Here is a 13736-nt window from a genome sequence, read left to right as displayed (position 1 = left end):
TTTGGGAATGGAGCCAAATTCAACACAAAGATGTCACAATGTTTGCAGTAGATTAGCATTTAATATACACAAGGTGATCTCTGCAGAAATACTGAACAGGAACAATGTAGCAAGGCAACAAAAGTGGTTTTAGGACTAACCAAGACAGAGAACATGCCCCCTTTAATGTCATCAATCCACCATAAAGATGTCTTTAATTTTTTAACGCCCCAATGCAAACTTTTATTAGCTATTTCCATCTTACGAGAAATGCAAGAAAGTTTATAGAAGAGGCAAGAGGAAATTCTTCTTAAGATGGTACTTGCCATCTGCAGTTTTTACAAGTACTTGTACTCAAAATAATAGGCTTTTAAAATGATTTATCAGGAGCACCATTCAGCTGATTAAAAACCCTTCATTTTTTTTAAAATAATCAATTAAGCATTGGAGCCCTAACAACAATTTCTTTCAATATAATCAAGAGAGAAGTCTAATTATTTGATAACATGCTGCTATGGAATTGAAGAACTACCGGTACCTTTATATCACAAGCCACAAACAATGCAAGAATAAGGTATCCAACTAAAATACATAGAGACCATCAGGTCAAACAAAGAGCACTTTCTGAACAGCCCTGCTAATGAGGATATTTTCATGCCGTGTCCCAATATGAGACAATTAAGACAAGAGTTAACATGCTACACTAAACCGTCTCACATTCCTGAATGAGAAGGAATGAGCCACAATGAGCCTTGAGCTTGTGAGCTCCCCCAGGGTCCTTTCTCACAGCTGAGGAAATGAAGTTTTAATTTAAAACAAGCCAATTTCAAACCATGGCTTCTGAGGCTGGCTGGGTTTAAACTAACCATAGTTTGTGTTACCCATAGTTCACAGTTTGGATCACACAGGAAACTGTGGCTAACTAAAAGCAAAAGCTTTCAATTACCTCCTCCCAGCTTTTGTGGGATTATGTGACCCTGAGGCTTGCTGGAGCTACTTCCTGACATGTGTGCCCCAATCTTGCACAGTCTACAAACACGCAAGCTAGTATATAGCTACTGACTGTCTATCAGAATATAATATGGCTTTTTCTTTTTTTTTACAGTCAGCATTTGTTATAAAGTGAAATCTAGGACTGTATGGGAAGAATGAGATGTGCCCATAGACAACAAATTAGCCTCCACTTTTGCAGTACTGTAACTAAGAACAGCAACCCAAATGTCACCAGAAGAGAGCAATTCTGTATGGCACAATTAGAAACACATTCAAAGAAGCTGTTCCAGAAGGCATTAACGTACCATGTGTATTAATGAGATGTATATTTCTCAGACCCAGCCTACTTTTGTGATTGTAATATGTTTTAACTGTTTTTAATGTTTCAGTTGAAATCATTGTGACTTTAGCGTAAAGAACAGGCTATATAAATCCTCATCATCACAGTGAAGGTGCTAAGCAATGCTATTCCATTTTTTGAGATTTAGATGTTTACATTGGAATTTGACAAAAATGGCAAAGAACATTTTCTGAACATGATTCTTTAAAGAAAAAAAGCACAAATCAAAATGGATAGGTGTATGACCCAATTAAATAAACCTTGGTTCTATCTGATTATATATTACTAAAGCAATAGTTTTTAAGCAGTAAGGTCAGCTAGTTCCATAAAGTCCCTCATCTTCATCTGCCATTCTTCCACAGTTGGTAGTTCTTGCGTTTTCCACTTCTTGGCTAGTAAGATTCGAGCAGCGGTTGTGGCATACAAAAATAATTTAACATCCTTCTTGGGCAATTCCAAACCTGTTATTCCAAGAAGAAAGGCCTCTGGTTTCTTTATAAATGTATATTTCATCATTTTTTTCAATTCATTATAAATCTTTTCCCAGAAGTCTTTCACCTTGGGGCAGGTCCACCACATGACAATACAGGGATCTCAACACATGGTCCCACACCCAATTTGAAACCATACTGGACCCTGCTTAGCTTTGAAAATGTGCCATCAATTATTTTTAATTTTGGCACCACTAGGAGGCTGTGCTAAGAGTGAAATATGTTAATTAGTAATAAAATCTATTAATGTTTAATCAATTAAACCATTGATTTTAAAATGGGTTGGAATCCATTTAATATAACCTATTACCCTGATTAAAAGAGGAGAGGCAACAATCCTGAGCAGCCAACCTTCCGGGGGGGCACCCCAGACACCCCCCCCACATATACACAAATACATGCATACACCCCTACACAGCACACACAAACATATACACCCACATGCACACACTCACTTAGCTGCGCAGGAGCCCCAACAAAGCACCCCTCCCTCTTTTCACTGCTGCTGAGCTATTTTCCAGTCTGCCTGGCATCAGGGTTAGAGAAGATCCACTGGGACAAGGGGTTAACCTTCCCCCATCTCATAATCCTTCCCTTAGCTGAGCAGGATGCAGCTGAACAGTGCCAAAGAATGTGCTGCCCATCTTGGAACCACTGCTTCATGGTATTCCAAGTGCCTTGAGGTAGTGGCTCCCAATAAGGAGGGTTACCTTGCTCCTTGCCTTTTTCAGTCAGAGTGGGTGGGAGCAAGGAAAAGTTTGGGGAGTTGCTGCTTCAAGGCTCCCCACACCTTGAGGCCAGTTCCAGCTTTCCTTGCCTTTACCTGCAGTACTAGTGGTAACACGCCTCTGAATACCAATTGCTGGTGATCGGGACGAGGAGAGTGCGAGAATGCTTGTATTCTGCACTGGGGTTTCCCACTAAATGCTGAAGTACGGTATGCTTTGGTCTAATTCAGCAGGATTCTTCTTATGCTCTTGCAGGAAAGGCAAGGGATAAGGAAAGCCTTTGAGAACTGCTGCTTTGAGCAGTAGCTAAAGGACAAGTTGGGGATCGTACTGCAATTTTAACTAAAAGCAGTCACAGTGGCTCTGAATTAGATCAGTACAGAGGTGCTGGGGGGAGATGGATTTAATCTTTCTCCCATGCCATTTCCCCAAATTCCCATCCTCCTCCAGCTGCAGTCCCCAAAAGACCCTCCATGTACCTTCTGAGTGAAGTGGCCAGACACACTTCTGATCGAAACACGTTTCAGTGCATGGGCACAGCCACAAAGAAGACACTAATCTGTGGTTTTGCAGACTTCCCACGGCAAAAGAAAAATGCCTTCCCTACAGATTTAAGGGAATGAGGTGCTCTCAAATGGGTGGTAGGCTCTAGATCTTTAAGAGATTTAAAGATACTGTAATCACGAGTACATTGAATTGGGGCTGGAAGCAGGGCCGGGCCCATCCATGAGACAAAGTGAGCCGACAGCCTCAGGTGGCAGGACCCACAGGGGCAGCAGATCTGGCCTTTACAGAGGCCTCTTGGCAAATAGGAGGTGCTGCTATTCTCCTTTCACTGTTGTTCCCTCTTTAGATCTTTATTTGCATCTGGTTCCTGATGTAGAACTTCACTTATATCATCTTCCCTGACTCGGGGAGGGGGCGCAAATTTTTGTGGCTCACCTCAGGTGCCAAAATGTCTTGGGATAGCCTTTAATGGAAGCATATATTATAGATAGTCATTGCAGTTGGGTCACAAGAGAAGGCTTGATGTTCCTTGAGGCAGGTCTGAACTTGCTGAAAGGTAGCATTCTGCACTAGGTGCAGCCTCCAAACATTATTCAATGGCATCCCCGTGTGCAACTGACATTACAGGAGTCAATATATGGTGTTACCAAAGAAGGTATGGCTGGGATCAGGTCCCTGTTAGAGAGAAATGACAGCTCAGGATACCATGGACAATTCAGGAGAAAAGTGTGGCACAGGAAACCCTTCTATGCAACTTCAAGGAAAGTATAACCTTGCCCAGGCAAGCAAAAAACTACAAACCTCCAGAGCTACACTGTCCTACCAACATAACCTGTTTTGTCCCAATTAGGCTTCAATTTCATCCCTCACTGATTCCGTATCATCTTCTAGCATTCATTCCAAGACCAACTATACATCCAGAATTTAACAAGAGTGAAAAAATGTAAGTGGGTGTCATCTACATGATGTCCCTAAATGTTCACAAACAAAATAGAAATATGAAGAAGTGAAGAGCAGTACTCTCTATCTAAAACCAGAATGACATTCACACGAACATTTTCAAGTACTTCTGAATAGCATTTCAATTTCCACTTGTTTCCCTGAATCCCCACCCGCATCTGCTCTGAAGGGTCCACCAAGTATCTGGAGTGTATCTGAGGGGCACAGTGAGAGCTGAAGGAGGGAGGGACCTTTTTTTTTTGTCTGTTTCACTGATGGACAGATACAGAATTCCACCCTTTCATTTTTATTCTGGAGCAGACTTGGCACAAACCCTTTTTTAAAAACGTGACCTTTAAAGCCATGACCTTTCACCACTGTATCTTGCAGAGATGCTTGCAGTTATAGCATGTGGCTTCTAGAAGCTATACTATACTACTCAGCATGGCCTCAACTAATGCAAAGCTAGGAGACAAACAGAACTCGCTCCTGTTATTGCAGACAAAAGACAGTATAATTAAATAAGAAAGGTTGACAGTGGGGAAATAGGCAACTGATTGACTTGCATGCCAACCCTAGAATCAAGTTCTTTGTTTTAATTCCTATATATCCTTCTGTGAAGAATTTACAGCTGCCATGAACCACATCCACACAAATATTCAAATGGAAAGAAAGTTGTAGTTGAAATGTGTAATATCACTATCCAAGCATTCGCTCTGAATTCCTTCAAGTCTCTCCTGTTATGACACATGCTTAGGCATTGTAGTAACCAAACAATTTTAAATAAATATAAATTCAAATCAATAGCACTTCCATCTAAGCTACAATTTTGAGGTTCTTTCCTACAATGAGAGACTATATTTAAAATGTAGAACTAAAAGCAACATAGAAAAGCAATCAAAAGCACCTGATGAAAGGAAACAGCAGCAAATCAGAGCTCATTAGTTGCTGAAAACATCGGCTGGTAAAAATATACCAGCAAAACTCAAACGCTGCAAGGGAGAGATGAGACAAATATTGGATACACACATACTTTTTTTTCTGAAAAATGAATCCCCAGAGACAAATTATCCCAGTCCTCCAGGAGGGTGGAGAAGAGAACAAACTTTAGCTCATTAGTTCACAACTTGGTAACATTTTCTTTTAGAATCTATTCTGGTTTTGCTGGTTATTCTAGTTATGCTCCGTATCCCAAGTCCTGGGGCAAGCTAGAAGTTCAAATAATAATCAAGTACCATTACCTTATCCCAAGCCTAATGGCATCCAACACATTCATTTGGAAGCACAACTCCCAAGATTGTACTAATGGGGCACTCAAGGAGAACAGAAGATGGAAAGCACTCTTTCATCTTCCCTATGAAAAAACTTAAAGAACATGTGCCTATCTCCACAAATGGCTGGGCCAGAAGAGATGGAAAACTCACTCAAAGTCTCATGAAATCATAGCAAGCCATTATTATGCTTACTCTGTGGCAGTGATGAAGGTGAATAAGCACTTATTCTCTGCTACCATTGTGTCCTCAAAGTGCTGGGGGGGGGGGGCAGCATACAGAACATGCTGTATGTTCCTTACCTGGTTTGCTACTTCTCCCACAACCAACCCTCCTCTTACACAGAACAACTGCAATTGGGGCTCTTCCTGCTCTCCCCTGCAAGCCAAGACCAACACAGCTGTCAGTCAGAGCAGCAGAGGCAGGCTCTTTCGTGCCAGCAGTGTAAAGCTGGTGTTCTCAGGCAAGAAGAAAAAAGATAGGGAGACCGACAGCAAGCAAAGCAGGACAGAGTAAACAGTTCACTTGTGGCTACAACAGCTGAATCCAGTCCAATAAGCCGCTACACACACACACACACACCAGTTGTAGCTGTATAGGTCTGGAAATTATTATCATAACTGAACTCCATCAGCTGCATTGGCTTTTGGGCCATTTGTGGACTCAGTTCAAAGTGCTGTGTTGATCTTTGAACCCCTTTACAGCTTGGGACCAGGGTACCTGAAGGATCATCTGTCTCCATATGTGGTTGTCCATCTTCAATGGAGGTGCTACTCCAGGTTCCCATCTCATCTGAGGAGATGGGTAGCTGCCAGGGGTTGGGTCTTCTTGTGGCAACAACCTGGATGCTGTCCCCAGGGAGGCTGCCCCCATGCTTACTTCAGTGTAATTTTTGCACCAGCCAAATATCCCCCCCTCCAAACCTTTAATTTAATCAAGTTTTATCTCAGACTGCCCTACTACTTTACAGATGTTGATGCTTCTAGTGGTGTGTTTAATGTTTTTATTCTGCTTTTTATTTCCGTGTTGTAATCCCCCTTGGGAATTATTTTAAATGTGAAGCATAAATTCTTATATTAAGTAAGTACAGCTGCATTGCAACTCCACTAACCCCATTAGAATTCAATAGGACTTCTGAGTAGACGTGGTTAGGATTGCATTGTAAGAAAGAAAATGTCTAATCTAAAACATTTATGAAAATATCAAAGAATTTTATATAGAGTCAGGCCACTGGTTAGTCTAGGCCAGGCCTGTACAGCACACTCAAACTGGCAGCAACCTTTTAAAGTCTTTACAAGGCCTCTTGCAAGACATCCTTTCTAAGCATGTGTTTCACCAGTGAGCAATATCTCCTCTTGCACTCTCTCTACGATCTCTTATCTCATACATGTTTCTTTTTCTCAGTAACTTCATGCACCCACTGAAACCCAATCAGATTCCCTACACACCTGATTGTTGCTTTCTCTTAGTTCTCTTACCTGGTGCTCAACACACCTAAAATATTTGAGGGAGTGCCTCTCCCTATATGTGCATGTCCAATAACTGGCCATCCTCCAGCGGGTCCAGCGCTGCTGGAAAAAACAGCATGGGGTATAGTGCAGGGAAGGCCTCCTGCTTGCCTGGATTCTCAGTGCCAGATTTAGGGCAGTGTGGGAGGTTCTCTTGCACAGTAGCTGAGCCAAGGGGGTGCATAATAATAATAATAATAATAATAATAATAATAATAATATCAGTGGTACATCAAGTTACAAATGCCTCAGGTTACAAACTTCGCTAACCTGGAAGAGTTGAGAACTCTGCCCCAGGATGAGAACGAAAATCGTGTGCCGACGGCGCAGCGGCAGCAAGAGGCCCCCATTAGCGAAAGCACGCCTCTAGTTAAGAACAGTTTCAGGTTAAGAACGGACATCCAGAACAAATTAAGTTCGTAACTAGAGGTACCACTGTAATAAACCCAGTGCTCTTTTTTTTCCAGAAAAAGAGGTGGCGGAACTCACCTTGTTCTCCGATAATGGCAATGGCGCCCACCTGAGAGGTGCCGGAACTGAGTTCCGGTGACTTCCGGCTGAAAAAAAAAGTCCCGAATAAACCTATACTGATTCAGGTACCTACTGAACATTTAAGGTATTTGGAGGATGGGCAATTTTGTCCTCGCTCCAAGAGCCATATTACCCAAATATGGGTATTCCGCCTCACAACAAGCCTGTGAAAGGACACTTTTATCTGACCGCTGCACATCCAATGAACCTCAACTGGGATTTGCTTCTGTTATATTCCCTTTTGGAGGGGGTAAGGGTTCTGTACTCCAACCTGTTGTGGGTCATTGTGGGTACAGTATTATTTATTTCCCCCTCTCTTTCTATAGGATTCGTTTGTAACCGAGAATCAATTAAACCCTCTCTCTATGTACAGTATATATTGAAGGTGTCACTTTGCTCAAGATACAAAGCCCTAAGCAGCTTGAGACCAAGACGCCTAAAAAGATAACCTATTGATCTGTTCCAATTCCCCAGTGCTGTCCATAGACTTGGGCTACAGCCCAACGAGTCTGGCTACGGATATATCTATAGCAATAAATTATTATTATTAATAATAATAAAACAAGCCTGCGAGGTAGCTTAGGCTGAGCCACCGAGGCTCCCCACAAGGTCACCCCGTCAGCTTCGGGGCTGAGCAGGGGATTTGAACGGGGCTCTCTCTCCCTCTCCCGACATTGGAAGCCGATACGCCACGCCGAGCCGAGAGGGGACACGGGGGCAGAAACACGGGCGCAGGGGAAGAACGTGAGAACCACCAACCCGGACGCCCGGCGAAGCTATCCCGTTCCGTCTACCCTCACACCGAGCCGGGACTCCTTCCCTTCTCGCGGCCTCCTCGGCAACCCACGCTCGCTCGGCTCCCCCTCAGAGCTTAAGACAAATCTCGGCTGGTATTATTTGCGCCGGCCCCGCCGCCGCTCCCCTCACCTGCGGCGGAGAAGACGACGACACCGGGCAGCAGCAGCAGCTGGAGCCGCCGGAACTGCCCACTCGCCGGCCTCGCTAGGTTCGGCCCACGGGCCGGGCCGCTTCGGGCCGCTGCTCGGGTCCCTCAGGCCGCGCGCCGAGACCGCGGCTGCCGCTGCGCTCCGCCGCCATCTTCCACTCGGGCGGGTGGGAGGGAACAAGGCAGGCCAGGCCGCGGAGGAGGAGGAGGAGACGGCGGAGACCCCCGCCCGCCCGCCCGCCTTCCCGGTCCCGCCTCCGCTCGGAAGCTGCCGCGAAGGGGCGAGGAATCCCCGGCCGGCGGCCTGGCGGCTCAAGCGGGAACCCTGCGGAGGGAGATAGCGTCTCCTCACCCTCCACAGAGCCTCGTCAGGAATAATAATAAATTTTTTTAGAAAAGGGAGTTGTGAAAAGGCATCGACTCCCCCCCCCCCCCGCAAAGCTTTTTTTCTTTCTTTTTTGGGGGTATTACTATCAAGGTACTATTTTATTAAAAAAAGCTACACACGCACATATGTATATAGTTGACATCTGGGATAGCTCAGTCGGTAGAGCGCTTGACTGACATCGGAGGGTTTTGTGGGTTCGAGCCCCAGGCTAAGTAAAAGATTCCTTGCTATTGCCAAGGGGATTAGACTTCAGATACGACCCTCCAACTTTTAACAATGCTATGCTATGATCTCAGGAGACCATGGAGGAGCACGCCTTTGGGGGATGTTGGGAGAGTTGAAATACATCTATGCGTGTGTTTTCATCCTTTTAGGTAAAGGTAAAGGGACCATTAGGTCCAGTCGTGACCGACTGGGGTTGCAGCGCTCATCTCGCTTTATTGGCCGAGGGAGCCAGCATACAGCTTCCGGATCATGTGGCCAGCATGACTAAGCTGCTTCTGGCAAACCAGAGAAGTGCGTTTACCTTCCCGCTGGAGCGGTACCTATTTATCTACTTGCACTTTGCTGTGCTTTTGAACTGCTAGGTTGGGAGGAGCAGGGACTGAGCAACGGGAGCTCACCCCATCGCGGGGATTCGAACTGCCGACCTTCTGATCGGCAAGTCCTAGGCTCTGTGGTTTAACACACAGCACCACCTTTCATCCTTTTATGTCCCCCTAAATATGGTTGCAGATCTGGGATAACGAGCCGGGGCAGAGGCACAGAGATGGCGCTGAGGATGCCCCCTCATGCAATGCTGAGCTGCTGCCAAGAACAAGCCCCTCTTGAGATGGAAATGCTGCAACCTCTGCACTTAGGTTGTGAATATGTGAACCACGTTTGTTAATATGTGTTAATAAGCCCCACACGACTGTAGGGTGCGAGACTAGTTTTTGCAATTTCCTTCGGCGAGGCGTCTTAAAAATATGTTTCCCACTGTGAGGAATTCAAATCGGCTATTATGTTTTGTGACTGGACGTTTAGCTTGGTATGCCTGCGTTTGATGAAGAAGCACATAAACTGTTCTTTGGAAATTGAGGGGTTTTTAATTTTACCTTCTGAGTATGTCAGGTAATGTTTAATAAGGAGGCTGGAGGTGGTACAACGGTGGTACAACAGGATGTAGGGCGGGTTGCTGATTGCATTTTTGTGTGAATGTTTTCTGCCTCAAAGAATGAAATCTCTCTTTGCAAGTAGAAAATTAGCACAGCAGGGGTGGAGCTGGTCTATAAACGTTCTGGCTGTGTGTGTGTGTGTTTTCTTATTCTAGATTTTTTTTAAAAAATGCACCCTCACTTGCAGTGAAATGATGCTCTCCATTCTACCATCCTTTCTTGGAGGTTTTTGAGCAGCCATTGGATGGCCATCTGTTATGCATTATCTAGCTAAGATTCCTGCATTGCAGCGGGTTCGACTAGATGACCCTTGTAAGTAGAAAAAACTAGCACAAGATTAACTCATGAAGGGAGCATCGCACTCATGCTCTTATTCCTGCGCCCGGCAAGCTTCCTAGCCTTGCAAAGGAAAAGCCTATTCCCAATCTGGTGTTCCAATAGCATGGAAGCCCATATACAGGAGCTTTTTCTTTGCAAACCATGCTAACCTGCTAATGCATGACTGTTTAGAGGCAGGGACAGGCAGCATACGTTAAGTGTACATGGGCAGGTTGACAATTTTTCTCTTCCAGTGTAGGCACTCCAAAGCCCAAACCACTCCAAAGCCCAAAGCACTTTTGGAAAGGGTTGTAAACCTGTTTTGGTTGACCTCTGGGCACATGTAAATTAACGTAACTGTCTGCTTGATTTGGTTTTAGGTAGATTGAAGTGATCTTGTCTATAGTTTAATTATCATAAAACCCACCAGTGTCTGCTTGCCAGGGATGACTGCATTTGTCTGAATTGAGCTGCATTTCTGCAATTGGCCAACACCAGGTTTTATTTAGAGCAGAAGGTACCGGTTGTGGCTTTCAGAGGTGTGCCTTGGTATAAAAACTTGGCCGCAAGAACAGCGGAAAAGAAAATGTGACAACTTGTTGAGGTCATGATTATATATTGGGTAGTGACACCGCCACAGATGTGAATTACAGAGTTCAATAAAAACACTGTTTCCAGCTTTTAGTTCAGAGGAACAGAAGAAGCAGACTTAAGACACCAGGAAAACTTCAAAGGATGGATGACAGCAACTATTTCATTCAGCAGGCAGCAGCACTTTAGGTGTTAAAATGATTTCCTGTAGTAAGACAGCAGCAGCCTTGCTCATCAGACTCCCAAGTTCATACGACTGTATGAGACACTAAGAGTATTTCAGGTTCTAACTGGATGTGAAGTATCTCAGGTGGCACAAAGAGGTCAGTGTGGCTGGCTGTGAGCCAGAAGGTTGGTGGTTCAAGCCCATAGAGAGAGCGCTGGCTTTGATCCTTTGGGTCCCTTCCAACTTACAATTCTGTGATTCTGTACACATCAGAAATACGTGAGCCACAGCTCGCTACTGAAACTAGAAGCAGTTTGATGAAGGGTGTTATTAAAACTGTTTAAAATAAGTATTCATAAAGCAGTGGTGGTGGGGTGGTAGAATCATACAGAGAAATGATTGGGGGGGGGGCAATAATAAATTTAGAGAGTGCAGGAAGGTTGTACTCCCTTCAGTGTTTCAGTCCATATCTCATGACCACCTCAATCTCTTGCTGCTATGAAGTGAGGAGGAGGTGCCATAGTATCTCTATAGAACAAATCTTGGATTTATTCAGGCCTAGGCTAAATCGAACTGAACCTTGAAATCTTGCCTTCCCCTGCTATACTGAAATATGGAATGACACTCCTGTTCTGGAGTGGGATATATGAAATGCTTTTGGGTAAGGAAGATTCTATTCTACAGTAATCCTTCAGCAACCTTGTAGCATGAGGGGATTCAGTGGCTGAGCATTTATGGGTACCTCCGAGTGAAAACCCGATAGTGTTAACCTAAAAACATACCGTTACCTCTCGGTGGTGCAGATCATTGATAGCCCTGTCATGTCACATAAGGAGAACACAGAACAAGAAAAGGTTTGTGCCAGGTCAGGCAGCCAATGAATAGCTTAGATGAGGAAGGCGAGGTTTCCATGGCAACTTTGTAATCAGAACTCCAGTTTTCAGTACAGGTCAAGGCTGCCTTTTTAAAAAATGAAAGGTGCAGTGGGAAGGGAACATGTTTAAATGGGCAACAGTTCACAACCCTAAGTGGCTTGTAAGCAGGATTCTGATACTGTATTTGTCAAGGATGGAGAAGGTTTGGGGGTCTTATCCCTCCCCTTGCACACCACTGCCTGTATTACGCAGCACTTTTCACTTCTAAATGCACTGGCCCACTGGGGTTACTTAAACGCAATGAATTTCCTGCATTGATGTGTGTCTCAAATAGCAAGAGTATACCAATGCAAAGTAGTAGAAATTGTACTCCCGGGAAAATGTTATAGGATTGCAATCTAAGTATATTTGAAACAGGAAATAGGAGAAGCAGAAAAAGATAAGGAAGTGCATGAGAAACTCCATTTTTGAGCTGTTTGATTTTGGATAAGCTAGTGTTAAACGGTAGCATAAGTTTTTGACGCCAAGCTTAATATTTGTTCCTATATAAACTAATTGATGCTATGCATTTTATGACATTTAGAAGGCATTCTTTTTAACTGTGTGGTAACCATTTATCAGAACTGTGTGGTAACCATTTATTCAAACAAACTGAATGAAAATAAAAGATACGCTATTGATTACTTATAAGGTTTTGATAGCAATGGGTGTGAGGAAAACCTCTTATTGTCTCATATGTAATGTGGACTTAAAATAACAAGAGTACAGTGTGGGCAAATGGGATGAAAATTTCAGCATGCATTAACACTGGAATTGTTACACAATATGCGTCTGGTCATATTTGGTGCCAGGAGGATTAAAGCAAAGTTATACAGATATGCCAACAAAGGGGGAAAGGAGTGGGAAAGAGAGAGAGGGTGGAGAAATGGGATGCTCGACTCACTTTGGCTCTGCCTCCACCCACCACCAGCATACAGCCCTTGACAGAAAAAAGTTGCCCATGTCTGTAGACCACTGGCTGGTTTCTGGAGAACCATCTAGTTCCCCGCTTGTTGCAGGGATGCTTAAGAGATGGGTTTTGATATGAATGAGCAAGGTACTTGCCTTCTTTAGGGTAAAGGGAAAGGGACCCCTGACCATTAGGTCCAGTCATGACCGACTCTGGGGATGCGGCACTCATCTTGCCTTATTGGCCGAGGGAGCCGGCGTACAGCTTCCAGGTCATGTGGCCAGCATGACTAAGCCGCTTCTGGTGAACCAGAGCAGCGCATGGAAACACTGTTTACCTTCCCGCCGGAGCAGTACCTATTTATCTACTTGCACTTTGACGTGCTTTCGAACTGCTAGGTTGGCAGGAGCAGGGACCGAGCAACGGGAGCTCACCCTGTCACGGGGATTCGAACCGCTGACCTTCTGATTGGCAAGCCCTAGGCTCTGTGGTTTAACCCATAGCGCCGCCCGCGTCCCTTGCCTTCTTTAGGCAAGTAGAAATATTCAGGAGTACATTAATAAAGATGAGTTATGTCTTAAACTCTTAGGATCCTGAGTACATCCTCCTTGCTTTTTAAATTTAATTAATATCAATACACCACAGGGATTCTAAAACCCAATAAATCCATCAACCCAAAAGTACATAATGAAAGACTGAAGTGGTACAAACACAACAGACTGTGACCTGCAGAATTGGGTCTCCTCTTCCCATGCTTTAGATACATACACATCTAAACTCATTGCAATGTGTCGTCGTCTCCCCCCCCCCCCGCCCCCAGCAAATGAGCATGACTGAGATCCAATTCAGTGTAGTAAATAGTGTGTTGGACTTGTCCCAGGGAATTTCAGATTCAAATTGCCACTCAGGCATGAAGCTAACTAGTGTGCTCTCGACCTAGCCTTCCACACAAGGCGGCTGTCGGAATGAAATGAGAAACCCCTATGTATCGTGCTGCAAGAGCTTTGGAGGCATAGGGTGCAAAACTGATGGCACAAAGCCCACTTTGAGTGTGCAGTC

At 44.4% G+C, this 13736-nt stretch overlaps 1 protein-coding gene across 7 annotated transcripts in view; it reads right to left on the bottom strand.

Moving 5' to 3' along the window:
- The window catches only part of NDST2 (N-deacetylase and N-sulfotransferase 2), a 103272-nt gene extending 94746 nt beyond the window's left edge, over positions 1–8526 (bottom strand). For 2 of the 7 annotated variants that reach the window (XM_083440372.1, XM_083440371.1), the window contains exon 1: positions 8215–8398. The gene's annotated coding sequence lies outside the window, so the exon portion shown is untranslated. Of the gene's footprint in view, positions 1–7245; positions 7488–8214 lie in introns of those variants that run through there. The other 5 variants (XR_014511157.1, XM_083440374.1, XM_083440370.1 and 2 more) reach the window with 5 other exon arrangements.
- Positions 8527–13736: the final 5210 nt, after the last annotated feature.

Source organism: Podarcis tiliguerta (genome assembly GCF_965153285.1).
Source record: "Podarcis tiliguerta genome assembly, chromosome: 5".
NCBI lineage: Eukaryota > Metazoa > Chordata > Lepidosauria > Squamata > Lacertidae > Podarcis > Podarcis tiliguerta.
This window is presented reverse-complemented; position numbering and strand designations above follow the sequence as displayed.